Here is a 27,153-nt window from a genome sequence, read left to right as displayed (position 1 = left end):
ATCCAAGGCATCCTTTGAGGCTATTGAAGGACCGTAGAGGATGGAAATGTTAAGGTTGCAAAGTGCTTGCGGAGTACCACACGCTGCAGATGTGCTTGCTGCAGTGATTCTTTTTTTTTTTTTTTTTTTTTTTGCGGTACGTGGGCCTCTCACCGCTGTGGTCTCTCCCGTTGTGGAGCACAGGCTCCGGACGCGCAGGCCCAGCGGCCATGGCTCACGGGCCCAGCCGCTCCGCGGCATGTGGGACCTTCCTGGACTGGGGCACGAACCCGTGTCCCCCGCGTCGGCAGGCGGACTCTTAACCACTGCGCCACCAGGGAAGCCCGCTGCAGTGATTCATGACCCTCGGAAATTTACGCCTTTGATACTGTTGTCATGAAGGTGGGCCTCAGCCCCCTCTGCGCATTGCTTAGAAATGATTCACTTTTAGCTCCCAATATAAAAGTGGACCCCTGCTTCTCTGAGGTACCCCTCCCCTGCCCCTTCACAGCATCTTTAAACCTTCTTAAAACTGAGAGAAAATACTAGGTGTAAGACGTCACTAAAAAGAATACAACCTCTGGGGGAAGTGTTAAGAGAATTGAATGTTGGGCTTCCCTGGTGGCTCAGTGGTTAAGAATTGGCCTGCCAATGCGGATTGGGACACGGGTTCGAGCCCTGGTCTGGGAAGATCCCACATGCTGTGGAGAAACTAAGCCCGTGTGCCACAACTTCTGAGCCTGCGAGCCACAACTACTGAAGCCCACATGCCACAACTAGTGAAGCGCACATGCCTAGAGCCTGTGCTCTGCAGCAAGAGAAGCCACCGCAATGAGAAGCCCACGCACCACAACAAAGAGTAGCCCCAGCTCGCTGCAACTAGGGAAAGCCCACATGCAGCAAGCAACGAAGACCCAGCACAGCCAAAAATCAATCAGTCAATTAATTAAAAAAAAAAAAAAAAGAATTGAATGTTGCTAAAGCACCAAGAAGGGAGGAGGTGGACCTATTTTGAGCTCGTCTGCTACACCTGTTTAGTTTAGAAAACTTCGGTTTCACTTTAGACACAGTGAGAATCATCTGTCTTCTTTTAGGAGGTAATTGTCTAGGGGTAACTGTATGTGCACTGTGGCACAGTCACTGCAGGACCACTTACAGAGATGCTCTGTGGAGGGCTTTAGCCTCCTGCTCATGGTATTACTGAAAAAGGAACTGTGGCCGTTTGACGTAATTCTGGACAGGAGACCTGTTGTTTGTATTACGTTGAATTAGAGGTCAGTATTTGAATTTCTCTGTTTTAGTGGATATTATAAGAGAAAGGTCCATAAGAATAACAGATGGCTATGAAATTAGCCAAACACAGTTATATTTCCGAGATGAGGTAAACCTGTTGTGACTACCTGGTTTCTGCTGGTTTCTGTGAATTACTGACCTGACGTGTGTTTTTAGATGTGTTGAAAAAGTTGTACAACTTGGTACTTTTTCAATTATAAACTTAATGGGTTATGAAAAGATATAACCTGAATTTCATTACGTGAAGAAGGTGCCCTTCTGATTTATCTTTTTCTGTGAAGCTTCACCTTTTCTGTTGGTGATGAATTCTGGGAGAGAATTGTTTTAAGTTTATAGTGATGATGTACTTTACTTATCCTTAAATGGTTTCTGACAAAGGTTTTTTTCCCTTCATACTTTGTTTTGCTTGATTTTTAGAGAATTATTGGTTTGTAACTAATGTCTTTTTCTTAAATACAGTGTGTTCCCTTTTCTTCCCCTGTGATTCCCATGGATGTGTTTAACTTGGAAAAAAGAGATTTCAGAATGATCATACTTTCCACGTACCTTACTAATCATGAAAAGGAAAGCTCAATCTTGTTTTTCTGAAAGGATAAGGTGATTAGTAAGTGAAATGTAATGATTCTTATAGAAATGATCTGTAATTTAAGGCTGTACCTTCTAGGAGGCTGCTCTCAGCTAAGTCTCCTTTTCTCTGGGCAGTTGGCGTTTGGTAAGGGAGCATCTGAGTGGTACATTGGGCTTGTCGACAGTAATTTTTAGTGTCTCTTGCAGGGCACTGTACTAGGCCGTGGGAGCTCAAAGATGAGTAAGGAGTGTCCCTGCTCTCAACAGAGTTCTTGAGCAAAAGGAGGGAGCAGATATGAATAAATCACTAAAATACAGTCTGAAAGGAACTGTAGTAGAAGAAATATCATGCTCCGACAGCCCCGAGTAAGAAGCGTACATACACCCTGGACGTTTATGTAGCACTTAACAGAGTTACAACACAAGACATCTTTACTTGTTAGTCAACAAATTGGTCCTTCAGCCCCCCTTCAGGCAGCTGCGTTTATTGTGGATGTGTGGCCTGGTGTAACTGGGATGAGGTTTTCCTTGTCACTGACAGTTTCCAGGGAGTAGAAGGTACATCTCTTCTTGGGAGAGGTTGGGCATCCGAACCCGTATTATACTTAACACCAAATACCTTTCTATATGTTTCATTTACTTTTAAGAACATTCTCTCAGAGCTGATGTGAAAATAATTTTGTTCATTCTTCCTGAGCCCCTTCTTTGGGGAAGAAACGCTTTTCAAATAAAGAAAGAGGAGTCCTATAGCAGAAGGACTTAGCATTGCCCCTTGATCTTCTCCTCTGCCTTGGGAGCTTGCATACTTTTTTTGTGGACACATGCTATGAGTAAATTAGGTGCTGATCTGATTACATGTTTTCCTCTTGGTGTGGTGGGGGACACAATACTTAGTTTTTCAATTCATTCTCTCCTTCCTCCCTAAATAAGAAGTAAAGCCTGGCCCTTTTTTCTTCCTGGAAAATGACTCACTTAGTTTTTAGAAAAATTAAGATATCCGTGTATGGAGGATATGAAGCATTGTTTAAAAATAAATATATTGCATTAAAAAAAATGACACAAGGATCACCTTGGGGCTTTATTAATTAAACTCCAAGCTGTTAGTCATACCTATTACTTCCATATTTCTCTTACTGGCATTAAATCTATTCATTCACCAAATAGATTTATTATTTATTTGTATTATTATTTCTTATTTGCTAGATAATGTGGAAGGTGCTGGGGAGACTTGGACTATGGTGATTTTTGCTTGCATTAGGAATGAATGAGTGAGTGAATGAATGAATTAATAAAGAAGTAAATCTGTTTCCTGTGCTAGAGGGGCATGTAAGTTCAATCCTAATCATGGTGTTTAAACCTGTAGTTGCAGAGAAGAAGCAGGCACTGAATCCTGCCCGGCTGAACCTTCCACACAGGCTCTGTCAGCCAGCCAGCAGGTATTGGATGTGTGTTTTCAAGTTTAATACTGATGAAAGTGGGATATAAACTTTGGCCTTACAGTTTAGGAGGCAAGCCTTGCAAAAATGCAACATTTTGAGTTTTCTAGAACAAAAATGGAACTACTTATTGTATAGCATAACAAATATAGTTCACATTCAGGCTAACTAGAGGTTATTGTGGATTAAAGAAGTTAACTAAGGATCCATTGAGAAGCTAAGAGGGGGGCCTTGAAGAATGGGTGCTATTTGACTAGGAACTGGGAGAGCAGGTTAGGACAGTCCTAGCAGGGTCAGCCTGAGACAGGAATGAGGGTGGTGTGTACAGTGTTAAGTAAAGAGAGCCTGGTTGGAGTAACAGATCTGTGGGGAGGAATGGGGTGGGATAAGTTAGGTGGACCAAATGAGAGAGGCTTGGAATGCTCCGCACAGAATTCCTGTTGACACCTGACAGGAAGTGGCGGGGGGGCGGGGGGGGGTTTGAGGTAGTAAAGGAGCAAGGTGGCCAGCGACTGTGGAGGCCTGAGTACTTCTGGCCCCAGATTTGTAATGTGGCAGTAGGAGGTACACTGGCCAGTCCTGGGAAAGACGTGTATGTGCTGGTGTGCTGTGTTAGAACTGCTTCCTGTCCCTGCTTGTATTTGGTCAGATGGCAGGATAGACTGGAGGAAAGAGGAATAGCTACAGGACAAAATAGGCTCTTAGCAGTCTAAGTGGTTGGTGAAGAATCACTGTTGGCTTTTATTTAGTATCATATCTCATAAAATTTTTTTACCAAAGATCCTGCCACCAAATGCAGTAGTTATTTTACTTTTCTAAAAAAAAAAAAAAGAAAAAAAGAAAAAAAAAGGCATAAATCATAGATTGTGTATGATTCTGGTTCATCTTTCTTTTGCCTCTCACCCCAGACACCCATTCTGCTTCATACCTCTTTCATCCGCCCTCCCCGCCCCCTTGTCTTTATGCTCCCTCCTGTTTCTTCTTCAGGTCTCAGTTTAGGCATCATTTCATCTGACAGCCTTTCCTCAGTCAGGGCTGTGTCCAGCTTTGCTCTCCTGCAGCATCTGTCCTTCCTGGGACATCCTGGGTCACACTGCGCTGTAAGTGCCTGCTCAGCCCCTGCCACCTGGGAGCCCAGAGCTCCGGCCCAGTCCTAGTCTTTCAGGGCGGGCCAGGCACAAGACAAGTGCTTAGCAAATGTTTGAGCAGTGTAAAGGTTGGACTTATTTTTTGTTGTCATTAATTAAAAAAAAAAAAAAGTCTCCTAAACACTTTTCTCATTATTATTATTTTTTAATGGTTGTCTTATGTTTTTTAATGTATGTATTTCTTCATATATACACATATATGTATTGGGCATTTAGGTTATTTCCATTGTTCTTTTTTCCTACTATATCTAGTACTACTAACAAACTTTCTTGTACGTACAGCACTTTTCAATGCTTCTAAATATAAAATAAAGAAAAACCATACACAAAGCACAGAATTATTTTTAAAAAGACGTGTGTGTATTTATTTCTATATTGTGTCTAACTTCATAGGGAGTTGCCTATAAAAATTGCAGTTTTTTGCTCAGATTTCATTTTTAAAAAATAATTATTTGTTTTTTGCTGTGTTGAGTCTCCGTTGCTGCGGGCTTTCTCTGGTTGCGGTGAGCAGGGGCTACTCTTCGTTGTGGTGCGTGAGCTTCTCATTGCGGTGGCTTCTCTTGTTGTGAGCACGGGCTCTAGGCGTGCAAGCTCAGTAGTTGTGGCCCGCGGGCTCAGTAGTTGTGGCTCGCAGGCTCAGTAGTTGTGGTGCACAGGCTTAGTTGCTCCACAGCATGTGGGATATTCCCGGATCATGGCTCAGACCTGTGTCCCCTGCATTGGCAGGCAGATTCCTAACCACTGCACCACCAGGGAAGTCCCAGATTTCATTTTTTTTTTTTTTTTTTTTGCGGTATGCGGGCCTCTCACTGTTGTGGCCTCTCCTGCTGCAGAGCACAGGCTCCGGACACGCAGGCTCAGCGGCCATGGCTCACGGGCCCAGCCGCTCCGCGGCATGTGGGATCTTCCCAGATCGGGGCATGAACTCGCGTCCCCTGCATCGGCAGGTGGACTCTCAACCACTGCGCCACCAGGGAAGCCCCCAGATTTCATTTTGAACAAGGAAAATATACCTTTATTCTTATTGAAATTAAACAAATTGTAAAATGAAGCAACTGTGTTGCTAGACAGGGGAGAGAGACTCATGGGGTGTATGGGAGATGCTGTGAAGTAGGGTATGCAGGGAGAGCTTCTCTATAGAGGTGACATTTAAGCAGGCCTTGAACAGGTTAAGGAACTGTCCAGAGAGTTGTCGATAGAGCATTCCAGGCAGAGGGAAGACCAGGTGCAGAAGTCCTGAGGTGGGAGCCTGCTGGTGAGGTTAAGGAACAGTGGACTGGCTCTGGAGAGCTTAGGAGGTGTGGGAGGAGGTGTGGTGGGAGGGGGTGTGTGTCTTACAGGTCCTGGTAGACCACGGTAAGGCCTCTGGCTTTTACTCTTAAGTGTAATGGGATGCCAGCGGAAGGTTTTGATCGGGGTGTGACAAGATCTGATTTCTCTTTTTAAAAAGATACCTCTGGCTGTTGTGTAAAACGACTGTTGTCCTTCAGAGTAGAAGCAGGGAGACTGGGGAGGAGGCTGTTGGTGGCATACAGGAGAGGCGGGGCGGGGGACTTGGATAGGGTTGGGGCTGCGGGTGATGAGAGTGGTCAGGTTTGGGATTTGGTGAGATGCTGTGTCCTGAGAGATGGAAGTATTGCCACTAGTTAAGGCAAACCACCCCTTGTTGAATACGAGTTAGTAGTGTTCAAAATGCCTTTTTCTTCAGGGTGTCTGGTAGATTTTGTAGCCTTGAAATTGCTAAACTGGTGAAGTGGGGAAAAAACCCAGTAAAGATGAGGGCTGGGACTTGTTGTATTGTTAATCCGTTTGCTGATGGAACAAGAAAAGCTCCATAACAGCAGATGTGCAGATTTTCTTCTGTAATGGTCCTTTATGGAATATAAAAAGTATGTCTGAGGAGTATATACTTGGGTAAATTATATACTGAATTCTGGTGCTTATTAGTAGGGTTGTGTTCAAGTAGACCCATTTAGGATTAAGTGTGAAATATGCTGCAGCAATAATAAGGAGTGCAGTGGGTGCCTTTCTGCCGTTACCGGAGTCCGTTAACAAGTTGTGCTGTGCTTACCTGCTCCCTGTTGTTACACTTTATGGTTCATGCTAAGCTGTAGATGTAAATGACATTCACTCTCCAGCAGTTTCTCAAGGCCTTATATACAATGATGTTGTATTTTGAGTAAACATTTGTTTACTCCATAGTAAAGATAGATACTAGACAGTTACGGTTTGCTTTGGTTCTACTCCTCTGTTCTGCACAGGGTTTTAGCTAGGTAGAGAAAAGTATTTGACAGTGTTCTTGAGGTTTGTGAAACTACATTGACTTACTTATGTGAGTGATTCACACTGGTGGCCACTCCTCTTTATCACTTTAGCTATAGAGAGACAGTAGCTTAGGCCAGGGACACCCTTTAGTGTAGAAGGTCCTGTGAAAAGTGAGTGAAGTTACTTCTCAAGCCACTAAATTGAAGTGGATTGTGTTGGTTTTTTTTTAAACAAAATTTGGGTTTTGGAGTAGGGAATTTAAACTCATGATATCTGCTGTTTGCAAGATGTTAAGTCATGGTGTTGAGTGTTTAATGGATTTTGTTTGCTTTTTTTTAAGGGTTGGGGTTTTTTAAAAAAAATAAATTTATTTATTTTTGGCTGCATTGTGTCTTTGTTGCTGCGCACGGGCTTTCTCTAGTTGCGGTGAGCGGAGGCTACTCTCTGCTGCTGTGTGCGGGCTTCTCACTGCAGTGGCTTCTCTTGTTGCGGAGCACGGGCTCTAGGTGCACGAGCTTCAGTAGTTGTGGCTCATGGGCTTAGTTGCTCCGTGGCGTGTGGGATCCTCCCAGACCAGGGCTCGAACCCGTGTCCCCTGCATTGGCAGGCGGATTCTTAACACTGCACCACCAGGCATTTAAATAGGGGAATCAGGACAGGCCTGATAGAGAGGGTGGTATTTGAGCAAAAGGTTAAAGGTGGTGCTCAAGTTAGCCATTTGGTGTTCTGGGGTTTTGAGCATTCCAGGAAGAGAGGAAAAGCCAGCACAGAGGTGGGAGCAAGGAAGACAGCACAGTTGGAGTGGGACAATAGAGGGGAAGGGTGGTGTGTTAGTTTCCGGGGCTGCTGTAGCAAAGTACCACAGACTGGGTGACTTAATACAGCTGAAATTTATTCTCTCATAGTTCTGGGGGCCAGAAGTCTGAAATCAAGTTGTTGGCAGAGTTGGTTGCTTCTAGAGGCTCTGAGGTAGTATTCATTCCATGCTTCTTGCCTAGCTTCTGGTGGCTGCCAGCATCCCTTGGCTTATACACTCATCACTCCAAACTCTGCTTCTGTCTTCACTTCTCTATCTCATTTCCCTCTGCCTGTCATCAGTTTTGGGACCCACCCTAAATCCAGGATGATCTCATCTTGACATCCTTAACTTGATTACATCTGCAAAGACTATTTTTCCAAATCAGGCCAAATTCACAGGAACTGGGGGTTTAGGACTTGGACTTAACTTTTGGGGGACCACCATTCATCTGTACTGACTCCTAAGATAAAGTGTAGTATGTACTGGTAAGGGAGTAGGGGCAAGTAGATCTCTGGTGCCCCTGGGGTCCTATTAAGGACCTTGGCATAAATTGAAATGGGAAGGCCTTGGAAGGTTTTGAGCAGAGAGTGACATACGATTTGTATTTTTAAAGGACCACTCTGACTGCTGTATTAACAACAGACTGGGGCAAAAGGGTGGAAATAAGGAGACAGGTAGGAGGCTATTGTAATAATAATCAATGTGAGAGATGATAGTGGCTCAGAGCAGGGTAGTAGCAGTGAGGGAGTGAGAAGTGTTTGGCTTCTGGATGTCTTTTTTTTTTTTTTTTTTTTTTCTGGATGTCTTTTGAAGGTAGAGCAACAATATTTTCTGATGAAGTTTGATGTAGGGTCATGGTGAAAGAGAAGAGTCAAGAATGATTGCAAGGTTTTGGGACTGAGCAGCTAGAAGGATGGTGTTGTCAGGAAGGAAAATGAGGAGACTGAGGTGAGAACAATTGGCAACAAAAATTGCTGAGGAGAGATCAGCAAACGTGGAAAGCCAAGAGGCTGTAGCTGATAGGAGATGGCACCTTGGAAGCCGAGCAAGAAGAATATATCAAGCAAGACGGGGAGGTGAACTGGGGAAAACAACCCTGCTAAACCAGGTCAGATTAGGACTGAGAACTGATCATTGGATTTCGCAATGTGGAGGTCAGAAGTGATCTTCACAAGACTGGTTTCAGTGGAGTCAGGAGCCTAATTGGAGTGGGTTTAAGAGAGAATGAAAGGAGAATTTGAGAGAATATAACACCTTTTGGGAGAATAGTTGCAGGTAGTAGAAGTTTAATGAAGAGAAGAAATTTTTTTTTTTAAGGTAGGAGAAATAACAGTATAGAAGTGTCTTAGTGTCTCAAAATTTTGTGCAGTTTCAGGGGATTAATGGGTTGCCTGAATCCCTCCATGAACCTGCAGTTTAGAAATTCCTAGCCTATGGCTTGCCAGTAAAACCATGGGGCACCAACGTACTTTCTCCCTTGAGATTTCTCTTTTGTATTAATAGTTTGCATGGTTTGGTAATTAGACCACAGGGAATGAGAATTCCTAAGTATCGTCAGTTTTCCTTATAAGGAGTGGACCTTAGTGCAAATCCTTCACTCACATTAAAAAATTATAATTTTACACTTCGTACTTATCCAGGCGCTGTTCTGTGTGAGTTTAACCTTTATAATAATCCTATATGTTATTTTATTGTCCCTAAGTGGAGGTACGGAAAGTTTCAGTAACTTGCCCAAAGTCACCCAGCTAGGAAGGGGCAGAGCCAAGTTTTGAATCTAGGCAGTCTGGCTCCAGGGTCTGTGCTCCTAACCACAGCGCTGTGCTTCCTCTGGTAGTTCTGTAGTGGCTGCTAATAGTGTTTGGCTGTGGGGTGAGGGAAGTGGGATGGAGGTAGGTGTTGAAGGGCAAATGATGCTTTTGGAAAGTCTTTGAGAGTTTCATCAGAAAGAGTCTGTAAGATAGAAAGTGTCCTTGTGGATTTGTCCCAGGTGATGTGTAATGAATATAGTAAGATTATAATAGTTTTTATTCCAGGGATTTGGAGAACAGCTGCTTTTCTTCCAACCTATTGGTGAGCAGCCTATTCCTTTCTACGAGAGTTGTTGGCTGGCACAGAGAACTCTGTTCTCTATTTCCAGCAGGTGAAATTGCTCCCTTTCCACCTGTGCTTTATTTTCTGGTTCCTTTGACAGTAGGGCTTGATATTTTGGTGTACCCTGGATGGCATTTTTCTCTTGGATCAGATGACCTAAGTTACTGGCTCTGTTTATTGTAGAGTGGTTGGTTCAAGTATGCCTTTGGGACCCTCGAGTGAAAATGGATGATCCTGAGTCAGTGTGGCTTGAGGAGCATATCACTAAGAAACTCTCAGTCTGGTTGGATAGGGCAGATTGCGTTTGATTTGGTACAGGTTGCTTACCCCTTTTCGCTACCATGTGGTCAGTCTTTGCTTTCTGAGGTAACTCAGGTGTGTGCTTCTTCCTGTAATTTCTACTTGAGAATGGACCAGCAGAGGCCAAGAAGTAGGGGAAGTAGTTCACATTGAAGGTATTGGAACTCATATAGATTGTCATTTACCCCAGAGCACAAGTGAAATTAGTGACCAAGTTGATACTGGAACCAGTTTTCTTCATGTCTAAGTTAATACTTTAAAAAATGTTATTTTGGGAATTCCCTGGCGGTCCAGTGGTTAGGACTCGGCACTTTCACTGCCGTGGCCCGGGTTCAACCCCTGGTCGGGGAACTAAGATCCTGCAAGCTGTGCGGTATGGACCAAAAAAAAAGCAATTTTATTTTATTATTTATTTATTTTAAAAAAAGATTTTTTTTTTTATTTTTGGCTGCATTGGGTCTTCGTTGCTGTGCGTGGGCTTTCTCTAGTTGTGGTGAGAGGGGACTGCTCTTTGTTGCCGTCCTCGGGCTTCTCATTGTGGTGGCTTCTCTTGTTGCAGAGCAGGGGCTGTAGGCGCATGGGCTCAGTAGTTGCGGCTCACAGGCTCTAGAGCACAGGCTCAGTAGTTGTGGCACACGGGCTTAGTTGCTCCATGGCATGTGGGATCTTCCTGGACCAGGGCTTGAACCCGTGTCCCCTGCATTGGCAGGTGGATTCTTAACCACTGCATCACCAAGGAAGCCCGAAAAAGTTATTTTAAAAAGTATAAGTACTTCTGTGCAATTATATAGTCTTCATCATTACAATGAATGCATACTGTTTCATATGTGTTTTCAATTTTTTACTATTGTGAGTAACACTGTATGGATCTTTTAAAAAATTCAGTAAATATCTAGTGTCACTGGTCTAGGCACTGCGGATATGATAATGAATAAAGAGAAATAGAAAAAAAATCTCTGCTCTCATGGAGCTTGTCTTTATAACAAGATGTGTCTTCTCATATTTACAGTTATTTCCCTAGATAGAGTATAAGTGAGTTTTGATATTACAAATAAAACTATTCAGTAGTGGCATATCTAAACATTAGAACAAAGTTTCTTTTAAATTCTATGTAAAAAACTGAAGTTTTCTACACTGTTTTCTTTGTTTGTCCCCTTATATATAAGTGCTATCAAAAATTAAAACGAATAGGGACCTCTAAAAGGAAGTGTTTTAAGTATCAATTTTTGATAATTGAAGAACTTGGTTAATTGCTTTTTTCCACTAATCAGCTAAAATGTATTAATAAGTCATGATTTTTGGCATGGTTGAGAAATTTTTCAGTCAGTTTATTGTAAATTTAACTGTTAAGATCTATATTAAAGTTAAATTTTAGGTTGTAAAGGTGGCTAGTAATTTTCCATGCCTTGCACCATCCTGCTTTCATTTCTAGAAATTCTCTTAAGGACTTGGCAGCATCTTTAATAAAACTGGATGACTTGGGTGCATGGCATTCGACATGATCCAGTCTGCTCTGAGATGCCCAGTTTGAACTTGCACTTGAAGTATGCCTAACAAAGTAATACTCCTTTCAAAAAGGTGTAACCAAATCTCAGCTGGAAAAAAGGTAGTTGATCTGTTCAGACTACACATCAAGAAACAGCTTCCTATAGCTGAATAGAGCAGAGGGACTTTAAGATAGCAGTCTGTGTAGGTGATCACAATGAGTTATTTTGATACTTAGTCTAATAGTAAATATATACATTAGAGAAGCTTTATATAACGGCTGATACTTGAGGTGCTCTGCTGTTAGCTTAGTATGGCGAGTATAAGATAGCGTTGGAGCATGGGGAATTATTCTAGTTGCTGCATTCTCTCATTACTTCTAATAACCCATTTCTTCTTCAGAGAGGTCTCACCACTACTAGTAGTGATATCAGATTTCGGGTTCAAACTGAGGTCTGGGTAGTTGAAGCCTTTTCTACTATGTCCCACACCTTTCCTTAAAATTATGACACATTTTGTTGTTAGAATGACCTGTCTGAAACTGTATTTTTGTTTCGGCTGTGCCAAAAAAACATAAGGGATCTCAGCTCCCCGACCAGCGGTTGAACCCCGGCCATGGCAGCGGAAGTGCCGAGTCCTAACCACTGGACCGCCGGGGAATCCCAGAACTCTGTGTTTTTCTTTAATTTCGTTTAGAAAATAAGATATTCCCTTCTGTTTTATTTTCCCATTTTATTGATATTTTGCTTTAAGAAGTTCTAAAAATTGAACCTAAGTTAGATCCTTTTTCTTTGTTTTTTTCCTTTCACAGTTAGTTCCATTATTAAATTTTAATGGTGTAAAACATAAGAAACATATTCAGTGACACTTGACAGTATGTTTTTTTCTAGGAGGGCAGAGAGGAAATCTGGATTTCTTAGATAAGCCGATACCTTCCAGAAATGGAAACAGCCATATAACTTACTGTTTTAAGTAGGTTGCAGTGTAAATGTTAGCAGATAAAATATTGATGGCTTTCTTGCTCCATTTAGAATTCCTTCAAAGGTTTAAGTGCTTATTGGCTTCACTCAGAATAAGTAGTTCTAATTTTTGGCTTTAATGTTATTTTAACATTCAGTAAAAGAGAACACATTTAAGGGGAAGGTCAAATATTGATGGTATTTAGAGGAATTGGAAAGAGAAAAATTTATTTTTAAAATTTGGAAAATTGTGCATTACATACTCAAAATAGAATGAGACAGTTTTTTTGGGAAGAAAGTACCTAATAACTTCCTGTGAGTAAAAAAATTTAGAAAGAATTAGATGAGTTAATATATACAAAGCATAAGTGATGAAAGCAGTCAAGCATTCCAGTGTTTATTGAATGTCTACCATGTGTATTTGATGTTAAGTGCTGGGAAATACAGATGTGGGAAAGATTTAAAAAGAATTGAGAGAATAGATTATGAGAGGAGGTATGAGGATAACGTAGTTTACCTGATTGAATTTCGGTCTGCTGGAATAATGAAATAACTTCGAGGAAAAGCAGGAGATGAGGGTTGGACCATCCATGAGTTAAAATGAAAATGCCAGTACCTGAGCAGTTTTATGATTCTCTCCTTGAGAGGATGAGGTAAAGTATGATTCTCCTCTATATAATAGAATAATCCGTTTTGATTCTTATTTTAAGTCATTGAAGTAAGTTGGGTGTAGTTTTTAAATAGTTTACCAAAATGTGGGGGGAGATAGGAAATTCCTGGAAGCAGGGAGAGTAAACCAGAGTAAGTATGAGTGAACTCTGAATGATATTGGCAGGAAGAAAACAGGTTCAAAGGAGGAAAGGTTCTGATGGACAAATCTGTCTGATTATTCAGGATTTCTGGGAGCAGTGGTCTGAATGGAATGCCTTGAATTTGATGGTTTCAGACACAGAGCAGGTTGTGGCTGTGTAAGTGAATGGCTTTATGGAGTGAAGGGGGAGGTCACTCTACTTGAGAACCAAGCACCCTGGCTTGGGTATCCTCTTGTTGCCATCACTTTGATTATGGTAGGACTCAGGTGAGAAGGAAGACTGTGAACAGATGTCAAAGACTTCTGTAAATGGGGGGAAAGACCATGCAGAGATGGTTCTTTTTTTTTTTTTTGATTCCTCTCTCTCCTTTTTTTTATCATTTAAATTTTATTTTATTTATTTTTTATACAGCAGATTCTTATTAGTTATCTGTTTTATACATGTTAGTGTATATATCTCAATCCTAATCTCCCAATTAATCTCCCCCCCGCCCATCCCCCACCACTTTCGCCCTGTTGGTGTCCATACATTTGTTCTCTACACCTGTGTCTCTATTTCTGCCCTGCAGACCAGTTCATCTGTACCCTTTTTCTAGATTCCACATATATGCTTTAATATACGATATTTGTTTTTCTCTTTCTGACTTTCTTCACTGTGTATGACAGTCTCTAGATCCATCCACGTCTTTACAAATGACCCAGTTTCATTCCTTTTTATGGCCGAGTAATATTCCATTATATATATGTACCACATCATCTTTGTCCATTCGTCTGTCAGTGGGCATTTAGGTTGCTTCCATGACCTGACTATTGTAAATACTGCTGCAGTGAACATTGGGGTACATGTGTCTTTTTGAATTATGGTTTTCTCTGGGTATATGCCCAGTAGTGGGATTGCTGGGTCATATGGTAATTCTAATTTTAGTTTTTTAAGGAGCCTCCATACTGTTCTCCATAGTGGCTGTATCAATTTACATTCCCACCAACAGTGAAAAAAGGGTTTCCTTTTCTCCACACCCTCTCCAGCATTTGTTGTTTGTAGATTTTCTGATGATGCCCATTCTAACCGGGAGAGGGGATACCTCATTGTAGTTTTGATTTGCATTTCTCTAATGATTAGTGATGTTGAGCAGCTTTTCATGTGCCTCATGGCCATCTGTACGTCTTCTTTGGAGAAATGTCTGTTTAGGATTTCTGCCCATTTTCTGGTTGGGTTGTTTTTTTAATATTGAGCTGCATGAGCTGTTTATATATTTTGGAGACTAATCCTTTGCCCATTGATTTGTTTGCAAATATTTTCTCCCGTTCTGAGGGTTGTTTTGTTTTTAGTTTCCTTGCTTTGCAAAGCTTTTAAGTTTCATTAGGTCCCATTTGTTTATTTTTGTTTTCATTTCCATTACTCTGGGAGGTGGATCAAAAAAGATCTTGCTGTGATTTATGTCAAAGAGTGTTGTTCTTCCTATGTTTTCGACTAAGAGTTTTATAGTGTTGGGTCTTCCATTTAGGTCTCTAATCCATTTTGAGTTTATTCTGTGTATGGTGTTAGGGAGTGTTCTAATTTCATTCTTTTACATGTAGCTGTCCAGTTTTCCCAGCACCACTTATTGAAGAGGCTGTCTTTTCTCCATTGTATATCCTTGCCTCCTTTGTCCTAGGTTAGTCGACCATAGGTGTGTGGGTTTATTTCTGGGCTTTCTCTCCTGTTCCATTGATCTCTGTTTCTGTTTTTGGGCCAGTACCGTATTGTCTTGATTACTGTAGCTTTATAGTATAGTCTGAAGTCAGGGAGTCTGATTCCTCCAGCTCTGTTTTTTTCCCTCAAGACTGCTTTTGCTATTCGGGGTCTTTTGTGTCTCCATACATATTTTAAGATTTTTTTGTTCTAGTTCTGTAAAAAATGCCGCTGGTAATTTTATAGGGATGGCATTGAATCTATAGATTGCTTTGGGTAGTATAGTCATCTTCACAATATTGATTCTTCCAATCCAATAACATGGTATATCTTTCCAACTGTGTGTGTCATCTATGATTTCTTTCATCAGAGTCTTACAGTTTTCTGAGTACATGTCTTTTACCTCCTTAGGTAGGTTTATTCCTAGGTATTTTATTCTTTTTTTTTTTGTGGTGGTGAATGGGATTGTTTCCTTAATTTCTCTTTCTGATCTTTCGTTTTTAGCGTATAGGAATGAAAGAGATTTCTGTGTATTAATTTTGTATCCTGCAACTTTACCAAATGCATTGATTAGCTCTAGTAGTTTTCTGGTGGCATCTTTAGGATTATCTATGGGTAGTGTCATGTCATTTGCAAACAGTGACAGTTTTACTTCTTTTCCATTTTTCATTCCTTTTATTTCTTCTTCTCTGATTGCTGTGGCTAGGACTTCCAAAACTATGTTGAATAATAGTGATGAGTGTGGACATCCTTGTCTTGTTCCTGATCTTAGAGGAAATGCTTTCAGTTTTTCACCATTGAGAATGATGCTTGCTGTGGGTTTGTCGTATATGGCCCTTATTATGTTGAGGTAGGTTCCCTCTGTGCCCACTTTCTGGAGAGTTTTTATCATAAATGGGTGTTGAATTTTGTCAAAAGCTTTTTCTGCGTTCTGCGTCTATTGAGATGATCATATGGTTTTTATTCTTCAGTTTGTTAATATGGTGTATCACATTGATTGGATCGTGTGTATTGAAGAATCCTTGCATCCCTGGGATAAATCCTTTTAATGTGTTGTTGGATTCTGTTTGCTAGTATTTTGTTGAGGGTTTTTGCATCTATATTTATCAGTGATATCAGTCTGTAATTTTCTTTTTTTGTAGAGTCTTTGTCTGGTTTTGGTGTCAGGGTGATGGTGGCCTCATAGAATGAGTTTAGGAGTGTTCCTTCCTCTGCAAGTTTTTTGGAAGAGTTTGAGCTGGAAGGGTGTTAGCTCTTCTCTAAATGTTTGATAGAATTCACCTGTGAAGCCATCTGGTCCTGGACTTGTTTGTTGGAAGATTTTTATTTTTTAATTTTTTTAATTAAAAAATTTTTTTTGTTGTTGTTGGAAGATTTTTAATCACAGTTTCAATTTCATTCCTTGTGGTTGGTCTGTTCCTTCCTGGTTCAGTCTTGGAAGTTTATACCTTTCTAAGAATTTGTCCATTTCTTCCAGGTTGTCTATTTTATTGGCATAGAGTTGCTTATAGTAGTCTCTTAGGATGCTTTGTATTTCTGTGGTGTCTGTTTTAACTTCTCCTTTTTCATTTCTCATTTTATTGATATGAGTCCTCTCCCTGTTTTTCTTAATGAGTCTGGCTAAAGGTTTATCAATTTTGTTTATGTTCTCAAAGAACCAGCTTTTAGTTTTACTGATCTTGGCTCTTGTTTTCTTTGTTTCTGTTTCATTTATTTCTACTCTTTATGATTTCTTTCCTTCTACTAACTTTGGGTTTTGTTTGTTCTTCTTTCTCTAGTTCCTTTAGGTGTAAGGTTAGATTGTTTGAGATTTTTCTTGTTTCTTGAGGTAGGCTTGTATTGCTATAAACTTCCTTCTTAGAACTGCTTTTGCTGCATAGGTATTGGATTGTTGTGTTTTCATTGTAATGTGTCTCTAGGTATTTTTTGATTTCCTCTTTGATTTCTTCAGTGATGTCTTGGTTATTTAGTAACGTATTGTTTAGCTTCCATGTGTTTGTGTTTCTTACGTTTTTTTACCTGTAATTGATTTCTGATCTCATAGCATTGTGCTTGGAAAAGATGTTGATATGATTTCAATTTTCTTAAATTTACTGAGGCTTGATTTGTGACCCAGGATGTGATCTATCCTGGACAGTGTTCCATGTGCAGTTGAGAAGAAAGTGTAATCTGCTGTGTTTGGATGGAATGTCCTATAAATATCAATTAAATCTATCTGGTCTGTTGTGTCATTGAAAGCTTCAGTTTCCTTATTAATTTTCTGTCTGGATGATCTGTCCATTGATATAAGTGAGGTGTTAAAGTCCCCCACTATTATTGTGTTACTGTCTATTTCCTCTTTTATAGCTGTTAGCAGTTGCCTATGTATTGAGGTGCTCCTATGTTGGGTGCATGTATGTTTATAATTGTTATATCTTTTTCTTGGATTGATTCCTTGATCGTTATGTGGTGTCCTTCCTTGTCTCCTGTAACATCCTTTATTTTAAGGTCTATTTTATCTGATATGAGTATTGCTACCCCAGCTTTCTTTTGATTTCCATTTGCATGGAATATCTTTTTCCATCCCCTCACTTTCAGTCTGTATGTGTCTCTAGGTCTGAGGTGGGTCTCTTGTAGACAGCATATATATATGGGTCTTGTTTTTGTATCCACTCAGCGAGCCTGTGTCTTTTGGTTGGAGCATTTAATCCATTCACGTTTAAGGTAATTATTGATACATATGTTCCTATTACTGTTTTCTTAATTGTTATGGATTGTTTTTGTAGGTCCTTTTCATCTCTTGTGTTTCCTACTCATAGAAGTTCCTTTAGCATTTGTTGTAGAGCTGGTTTGGTGGTGCTGAGTTCTCTTAGCTTTTGCTTATCTGTAAAGCTTTTTTAAAAAATAAATTTATTTATTATTTTTGGCTGCATTGGGTCTTCATTTCTGCCCACGGGCTTTCTCTAGTTGCGGTGAGCAGGGGCTACTCTTCGTTGTTGTATGTGGGCTTCTCGTTGCAGTGGCTTCTCTTGTTGCAGGGCACGGGCTCTAGGCATACAGGCTTCAGTAGTTGCAGCACGCAGGCTCAGTAGTTGTGGCTCACGGGCTCTAGAGCGCAGGCTCAGTAGTTGTGGCACATGGGCTTAGTTGCTCTGCGCATGTGGGATCTTCCCAGACCAGGGCTGAAACCCGTGTCCCCCGCATTGGCAGGTGGATTCTTAACCACTGCACCACCAGGGAAGTCCCCTGTAAAGCTTTTGATTTCTCCGTCAAATCTGAATGAGATCCTTTCTGGGTAGAGTAATCTTGGTTGTAGGTTCTTCCCTTTCATCACTTTAGATATATTGTGCCATTCCCTTCTGGCTTGTAGAGTTTCTGCTGAGAAATCAGCTGTTAACCTTATGGGAGTTCCCTTTTATGTTATTTGTCATTTTTCCCTTGTTGCTTTCAATGTCTTTAATTTTTGTCAATTTGATTACTATGTGTCGGTGTGTTTCTCCTTGGGTTTATCCTGCCTGTGACCCTCTGCGCTTCCTGGACTTGGGTGGCTATTTCCTTTCCCATGTTAGGGAAGTTTTTGACTACAGTCTTTTCAGAGATTTTCTCAGGTTCTTTCTCTCTTCTCCTGGGCCCCTTGTAATGTGAATGTTGTTGAGTTTAACGTTGCCCCAAAGGTCTCTTAGGCTGTCTTCATTTCATTCTTTTTTCTTTATTCTGTTCTGTGGCAATGAATTCCAGCATTTTGTCCTCCAGGTCACTTCTCCCTTCTTCTGTCTCAGTTTTTCTGCTATTGATTCCTTCTGGTGTATTTTTCATTTCAGTTATTATATTGTTCATCTCTGTTTGTTTGTTATTTAATTCTTCTAGGTGTTTGTTCTTTAATTCTTCTAGGTCTTTGTTAAACATTTCTTGCATCTTCTCGATTTTTGCGTCCATTCTTTTTCTGAGGTCCTGGATCATCTTCGCTATCATTATTCTGAATTCTTTTTCTGGAAGGTTGCCTGGCTCCACTTCATTTAGTTGTTTTTCTGGGGTTTTATCTTGTTCCTTCATCTGGTACAAAGTCTTTTGCCTTTTCATTTTGTCTGTGTTTCTGTGAATGTGGTTTTCCTTCCACAGGCTGCAGAACTGTAGTTCTTCTTGCTTCTGCTGTCTGCTCTCTGGTGGATGAGGCTGTTTAAGAGGCTTGTGCAAGTTTCCTGATGGGAGGGACTGGTGGTGGGTAGAGCTGGCTGTTGCACTGGTGGGCAGAGCTCAGTAAAACTTTAATCTGCTTGTCTGCTGATGGGTGGGGCTGGGTTCCCTCCCTGTTGGTTGTGTGGCCTGAGGCGACCCAGCACTGGAGCCTCCCCGGTTCTTTGGTGGGGCTAATGGCGGACTCTGGGAGTGCTCACGCCAAGGAGTACTTCCCAGAACTTCTGCTGCCAGTGTCCTTGTCCCCACGGTGAGCCACAGCCACCCCCCACCTCTGCAGGAGACCCTCCAACGCTAGCACTTAGGTCTGGTTCAGTCTCCTCTGAGGTCACTGCTCCTTCCCCTGTGTCCTGATGCACACACTACTTTGTGTGTGCCCTCCAAGAGTGGAGTCTCTGTTTCCCCTAGTTCTGTTGAAGTCCTGCAATCAAATCCCGCTAGCTTTCAAAGTCCGCTTCTCTAGGAATTACTCCTCTAGGAATTACTCCTCCCGTTGCTGGGCCCTCAGGTTGGGAAGCCTGACGTGGGGCTTGGAACCTTCACTCCAGTGTGTGGACTTCTGTGGTATAAGTGTTCTCCAGTTTGTGAGTCACCCACCCGGTTATGGGATTTGATCTTACTGTGACTGCACCCCTCCTACCATCTCATTGTGGCTTTTCCTTTGTCTTTGGATGTGGGGTATCTTTTTTGGTGAGTTCCAGTGTCTTCCTGTCAGTGACTGTTCAGCAGTTAGTTGTGATTCCGGTGCTCCCATGAAAGGGAATGAATGCACGTCCTTTTACTCCGCCATCTTGAACCAATCTCCCAGAGATGGTCCTATTACCACTCCGTGACATTTCTTTTGTGTAATTTCCTTTTCTCTTTATCTCATTGTGTTTGAATATCATTGGTATCATATATTTGTACTGTTTTTGAACTTACTTTAAATGTAAGTTTTGCGTTTTCCTTACTTTATGAAGTGGTAGTAGAAGTTCATTGTATAAAAGTCAGAAAGTGGGCTTCCCTGGTGGCGCAGTGGTTGAGAGTCCGCCTGCCGATGCAGGGGACACGGGTTTGTGCTCTGGTCTGGGAAGATCCCACATGCCGCGGAGCGGCTGGGCCCGTGAGCCATGGCCGCTGGGCCTGCGCGTCCGGAGCCTGTGCTCCGCAACAGGAGAGGCCACAACAGTGAGAGGCCCGTGTACTGCAAAAAAAAAAAAAAAAAAAAGAAAGTAGGATTAAAAAGAAAGTTAAAAGAATCCTAGGTAACCAGTGTTAGCTATTTGTGATATGTTCTTCCAGACTTTTTTCCTACATAGGCAGTATTAATACATTTAAAAAATGGTATCATTTTAGATATATTTTTGCAGTTACTGCTTACTCAGTAAAATATGAATGTTTTCATGTCATTCAGTGTCAGTAAATTTACTTTCAGGATTTATTTTTAGTATCTTTGCCGTAATTTACTGACTGAATCTAATTATTATTATTATTTTTTTGCGGTACGCGGGCCTTTCACTGCTGTGGCCTCTCCCGTTGCGGAGCACAGGCTCCGGCTCACGGGCCCAGCCGCTCCGCGGCATGTGGGATCTTCCCGGACCGGGGCATGAACCCACGTCCCCTGCATCGGCAGGCGGACTTTCAACCACTGCGCCACCAGGGAAGCCCTCCAATTATTATTGAACTTTTCTAACATCTGCTATTTTCCTCACCCAGTTGTGTATTGTATCTTTAATATGGTTTATGATGGTTGCATAGTGTACTGCTGTGTGGGTGCACTGAGAGTTGACAGTAGTGAAGGGTTGCTTTTAACCCCTGACCTGATTGACATGTCATTTATGGAGGCTAATTCAGTTTTGTAGTTATAGCCACACACATAAATGTTTTCTCTGAGTATGAACTCCTAGGATTTTTGGAGTTTTTTTTTTTTTTTTAATGAGAGGAAGTTGACCGTGTTAGCCTGGTCTTTGTGCCATTTCCTGGACCCAGAAGATTTATACTGAAGAATGTTGGGTGTTTAACAATTAGGCATTTATTTTGCCATGTTAACAGCAAGATATTCTTATTTACCTTTTTCAATGAAAAAGGATACATAATCACTGATTTTTTCCTCTTAATTAAGCATTAAAAGCAAAATCAGGCATTTAAGTATTATGAGAATTATGACAAGGAGATACATTGCTTTGCATTTTCTTGTGTGATGTCCTTGGGAACAGTACACGTGTTTTTCAGAAAGCTTTGATTGAAAATATTTACACAGAAAATGAGCTTGTAGTATGAACACATTGAAATAACTAATTTATTTATTTATTCCTATTTTTATTTTTTTTTTTTTGCGGTACGCGGGCCTCTCATTGCTGTGGCCTCTCCTGTTGCGGAGCACAGGCTCCGGACGCCCAGGCTCAGTGGCCATGGCTCACGGGCCCAGCCGCTCAGCGGCCTGTGGGGTCTTCCAGGACCGGGGCACGAACCCGTGTCCCCTTCATCGGCAGGCGGACTCTCAACCAGTGTGCTACCAGGGAAGCCCTGAAATAACTAATTTATCACGCCCTAAAAGAAATCTCAGTGTCTTCAGCATCCAAGGACTCCTAAAAGCTGATTCGTCTTAATTTATTTGTTTTTGGCTGTGTTGGGTCTTCGTTGCTGTGCACAGGCTTTCTCTAGCAGTGTTGAGGAGGGCTACTTTTCATTGCAGTGCGTGGGCTTCTCATTGCGATGGCTCCTCTTGTTGCGGAGCATGGCCTCTAGGCGCAGGGGCTTCAGTAGTTGTGGCATGTGGGCTCAGTAGTTGTGGCTCGTGGACTCTAGAGCGCAGGATCAGTAGCTTTGGCCTACAGGCTTAGTTGCTCTGTGGCATGTGGGATTTTCCTTGACCAGGGCTTGAACCTGTGTACCCTGCATCGGCAGGCGGATTCTCAAACCAGTGCGCCACCAAGGAAGCCCCATAAAAGCTGATTCTAAAGATAGGATTGAACTGGAAAGAATGCCTAATGACTTTTTTCATATAACTTCTTCCAAGCACTTTTCTGAAGTGAGTTTTTTACTTATTTGTTAACTTTTTCATTCTTTGCACATCACTGCCCCCCCGCACACCAGAAAGCAAGTCACAGTTGTGAATTTACCACTGTATCCCCAGTCCCAATTAATAAAAATTGTAAAATGGATGAATGAATTGTATTAGCTCTGTTTTTAATCCATTTAAGTTGCTAAAGAATTAACTTCTAAAAAGAGAGTAATTTTCCAGATACACGTGAGTAAAGTGAAATGAAGCAAGGAGTGTTTTTCTGGGGTGTTCTGGTGATGTAGAAGGATAATCTGGGGGTCCTGCTTTTCTGTAAGTAGTATTCTTCCCTCTAACTCGCCTAGATATCAACCATAACTCTACCATTTTGACCATCTCAACCATTGCATGTTTTTCTAAGTATTGACTCTGAACTTGTGTTTTTTTTTGTTTTTTATTTTTTAATTGAAGTATAGTTGACAGTGTTGTGTTACTTTCTGGTGTACAGCAGAGGAGTAATTCAGGTATATATATGTGTGTGTGTGTATATATATATTTTTCATTCTTTTTCCAATTTTTTCATTATAGCTAATACAAGTTAATGAATGATGTTCCCTGTGCTTTACAGTACGACCTTGTTGCTTATTTTATATATAGTAGATTGTATCAGTTAATCCAAAACTCCTAATTTATCCCCCTCCCTTGCCTTTCCCCTTTAGTAACTGTAAGTTTGTTTTCTACATCTGTGGGTCTGTTTCTGTTTTGTAAATAAGTTCATTTGTATCATTTTTTTAGATTCCACATAAAAGTGACATGATGTTTGTCTTTCTCTGTCTTACTTCACTTAATATGATAATCTCTGGGTCCATCCATGTTGTTGGAACTAGCATTATTTCATTCCTTTTCATGGCTGAGTAATATTCCATTGTATATGTATACCATGTCTTTATCCATTCATTTGTTGATGGACATTTAGGTTGCTTCCATCTCTTGGCAATTGTATATAGTGCTGCTATGAATATTGAGGTGCATATATCTTTTTGAATTAGAGTTTTCTCTGGATATATGCCCAGGAGTGGGATTGCAGGATCATATGGTAATTCTATTTTTAGTTTCTTAAGGAACTTCCATGCTGTTTTCCAAGGTGACTGTACGAATTTACATACAACTAAGGAGCAGGTGGGCTCCTTAGTTGCAGCACGTGGGCTCTGTAGTTGTGGCATGTGAACTCTTAGTTGTGGCATGCATGTGGAATCTAGTTCCCTGACCAGGGATTGAAACTGGGCCCCCTGCATTGGGAGTGCCGAGTTTTAACCACTGTGCCACCAGGGAGGTCCCTCCAGCATTTATTATTTGTAAAACTTTTTGATGATGGTCATGCTGACTGGTGTGAGGTGATACCTCATTGTAGTTTTTTTTTTTTTTTTTTTTTTTAAGGTACGTGGGCCTCTCACTGTTGTGGCCTGTCCCGTCGCGGAGCACAGGCTTCGGACACGCAGGCTCAGTGGGCATGGCTCATGGGCCCAGCCGCTCCTTGGCATGTGGGACCTTCCCGGACCGGGGCACAAACCTGCATCCCCTGCATCGTCAGGCGGACTCTTAACCACTGCGCCACTAGGGAAGCCCCCTCATTGTAGTTTTGATTGGCATTTGTCTAATAATTAGTGATGTTGAGCATCTTTTCATTTGCCTATTGGTCATCTGTGTGTCTTCTTTGGAGAAATGTCTATTTAGGTCTTCTGCCCATTTTTTGATTGGGTTGTTTGTTATTGAGTTGTATGAGCTGTTTTTATATTTTGGAAATTAAGTGTTTGTTGGTCACATCGTTTGCAGATATTTTTTCCCATTCCTGTAGGTTGTCTTTTTGTATTGTTTATGGTTTCCTTTGCCGTGCAAACGCTGGTAAGTTTGATTAGGTCCCATTTGTTTATTTTTGCTTTTATTTCTATTGCCTTGGGAAACTGACCTAAGAAAACATTGCTATGATTTATGTCAGAGAATGTTTTGCCTATGTTCTCCTCTAGGAATTTTATGGCATCATGTCTTATATTTAAGTCTTTAAGCCATTTTGAGTTTATTTTTGTGTATGGTATGAGGGAGTGTTTCAACTTCACTGATTTACATGCAGCCCTCCAGCTTTCCCAACACCACTTGCTGAAGAGACTGTCTTTTCTCCATTGTATATTCTTGCTTCCTTTGTTGAAGATTAATTGACTGTAGGTGTGTGGGTTTATTTCTGGACTCTCTGTTCTGTTCCATGGATCCATATGTGTATTTTTGTGCCAGTATCATGCTGTTTTGATTACTGTAGCTTTGTAGTATTGTCTCAAGTCTGGGAGGGTTATTCCCCCTAGCTTTGTTCTTTTCCCTCAGGATTGCTTTGGCAATTCTGGGTCTTTTGTGGTTCCATGAAAATTTTAGGATTATTTATTGTAGTTCTGTGGAAAATGTCATGGGTAGTTTGATAGGGATCGCATTAAGTCTGTAGATTGCTTTGGGTAGTATGGCCATTTTAACAATATTAATTCTTCCAATCCCAAGAGCATGGCATATCTTTGCATTTTTTTGAATCATCTTCAGTTTCCTTTATCAGTGTTTTATAGTTCTCAGCGTATAAATCTTTCACCTCCTTGGTCAGGTTTATTCCTAAGTATTCTATATTTTCTTGATGCGATTTTTAAAAAAAATTAATTTTTGGCTGCATTGGGTCTTTGTTGCTGTGTGCGGGCTTTCTATAGTTGCAGCGAGCGGGGGCTACTCTTCGTTGTGGTGCACGGGCTTCTCATTGAGGTGGCTTCTCTTGTTGCAGAGCATGGGCTCTAGGCATACGGGCTTCAGTAGTTGTGGCTCACCGGCTCTAGAGTGTGGGCTCAGTAGTTGTGGCGCATGGGCTTAGTTGCTCCGCGGCATGTGGGATCTTCCTGGACCAGGGCTCAAATCTGTGTCCCCTGCATTGGAAGGTGGATTCTTAACCACTGTACCACCAGGGAAGTCGTCTTGATGCGACTTTAAAAGAGATCTTTTTTTACTTTCCCTATCTGACATTTCATTGTTAGTGTAAAGAAATGCACTCGATTTCTGTTTGTTAGTCTTGTATCCTGCTATCTTGCTGAATTTGCTTATCAATTCCAATAGTTTTTGTATGGAGTCTAGGGTTTTGTATATACAGTATCATGTCATCTGCATATAATGACAGTTTTACCTCTTCCCTTCCAATTTGGATGCCTTTCATTTCTTTTTCTTGTCTGATTGCTGTGGCAAGGACTTCCAGTACTATGTTGAACAGAAGTGGTGAGAGTGGACATCTTTATCTTGTTCTGAAATTTTAGTTCTTATTCTGGTGCTACTTTGATGTATCTAGGATAGCACTACAGACATTATAATGAGATCATTAACTGTGAGCTACATATGTAATTTAACATTTTCTAGTAGCCGCTTTAAAAAAAGGCATGAAATTAACTTTAGCAGTATATTTTTGGTAACCCATTGTGTCCAAAATATTATTCCAACATATAAATAATATAAAATCATTGGGCTTCCCTGGTGGCGCAGTGGTTGAGAGTCCGCCTGCTGATGCAGGGGACGTGGGTTCGTGCCCCGGTCTGGGAAGATCCCACATGCCGCGGAGCGGCTAGGCCCGTGAGCCATGGCCGCTGAGCCTGCACGTCTGGAGCCTGTGCTCCACAACGGGAGAGGCCACAACAGTGAGAGGCCCGCGTACTGCAAAAAAAAAAAAAAAAAAAAAAAAAGTGGTTTTTTACATTCTTTTTTTTTTTTTCCCCCATACTAAGTATTTGAAATCCAGTGTGCATTTTACACTTTTATCTCAGTTTGGATTAGCACATGGCAGGTGCTCAGTAGCCGCATGTGGCTGTGTCTACTGTACTGGACAGTGCAGATCTAAGGAATCATTTAAAAACAAAACTGTGAACCAAAATGCTAATAATATAGGTGATTACAAAGATAGCCGTTTTATAGTCTTTCTGAGGATGGCTTTAATGGTTTTCTTCGTTGTTTTTTTTTTGGCTACACCACATGGCTACGGGATCTTAGTTGCCTGACCAGGGATTGAACCCAGGCCCTCCGCAGTGAGAGTACCAAGTCCTAACCTCTGTACTGCCAGGGAACTCCCCTATATATATATATTTTTTCTTACAGCTTTATTGGAATATAATTGCTTTACAATGGTGTTAGTTTCTGTTTTATAACAAAGTGAATCAGTTATACATATACACATGTTCCCATATCCCTTCCCTCTTGCGTCTCCCTCCCTCCCACCCTCCCTATCCCATCCCTCTAGGTGGTCACAAAGCACCGAGATGATCTCCCTGTGCTCTGGGGCTGCTTCTCACTAGCTATCTATTTTACGTTTGGTAGTGTATATATGTCCATTACACTCTCTCACTTTGTCACAGCTTACCCTTACCCCTCCAAATATCCTCAAGTCCATGCTCTAGTAGGTCTGTGTCTTTATTCCTGTCTTACCCCTAGGTTCTTTATGACTTTTCTTCTTTTTCCTTAAATTCCATATATATGTGTTAGCATACGGTATTTGTCTTTCTCTTTCTGACTTACTTCACTCTGTATGACAGACTCTCGGTCCATCCACCTCATTACAAATAGCTCAATTTCGTTTCTTTTTATGGCTGAGTAATATTCCACTGTATATATGTGCCACATCTTCTTTATCCATTCATCCGATGATGGACACTTCGGTTGTTTCCATCTCCTGGCTATTGTAAATAGAGCTGCAATAAACATTTTGGTACATGACTTTTTGAATTATGGTTTTCTCGGGGTATATGCCGAGTAGTGGGATTGCTGGGTCATATGGTAGTTCTATTTGTAGTTTTTGAAGGAACCTCCATACTGTTCTCCATAGTGGCTGTACCAATTCACATTCCCACCAGCAGTGCCAGAGTGTTCCCTTTTCTCCACACCCTCTCCAGCATTTATTGTTTCTAGATTTTTTGATGATGGCCATTCTGACTGGTGTGAGATGATATCTCATTGTAGTTTTGATTTGCATTTCTCTAATGATTAATGATGTTGAGCATTCTTTCATGTGTTTGTTGGCAGTCTGTATATCTTCTTTGGAGAAATGTCTATTTAGGTCTTCTGCCCATTTTTGGATTGGGTTCTTTGTTTTTTTGTTATTGAGCTGCATGAGCTGCTTGTAAATTTTGGAGATTAAT

This window comes from Phocoena phocoena, chromosome 1 (assembly GCF_963924675.1).
Source record: "Phocoena phocoena chromosome 1, mPhoPho1.1, whole genome shotgun sequence".
NCBI classification, from domain to species: Eukaryota; Metazoa; Chordata; class Mammalia; order Artiodactyla; family Phocoenidae; genus Phocoena; species Phocoena phocoena.
Note: the sequence above shows the minus strand (reverse complement) of the source record.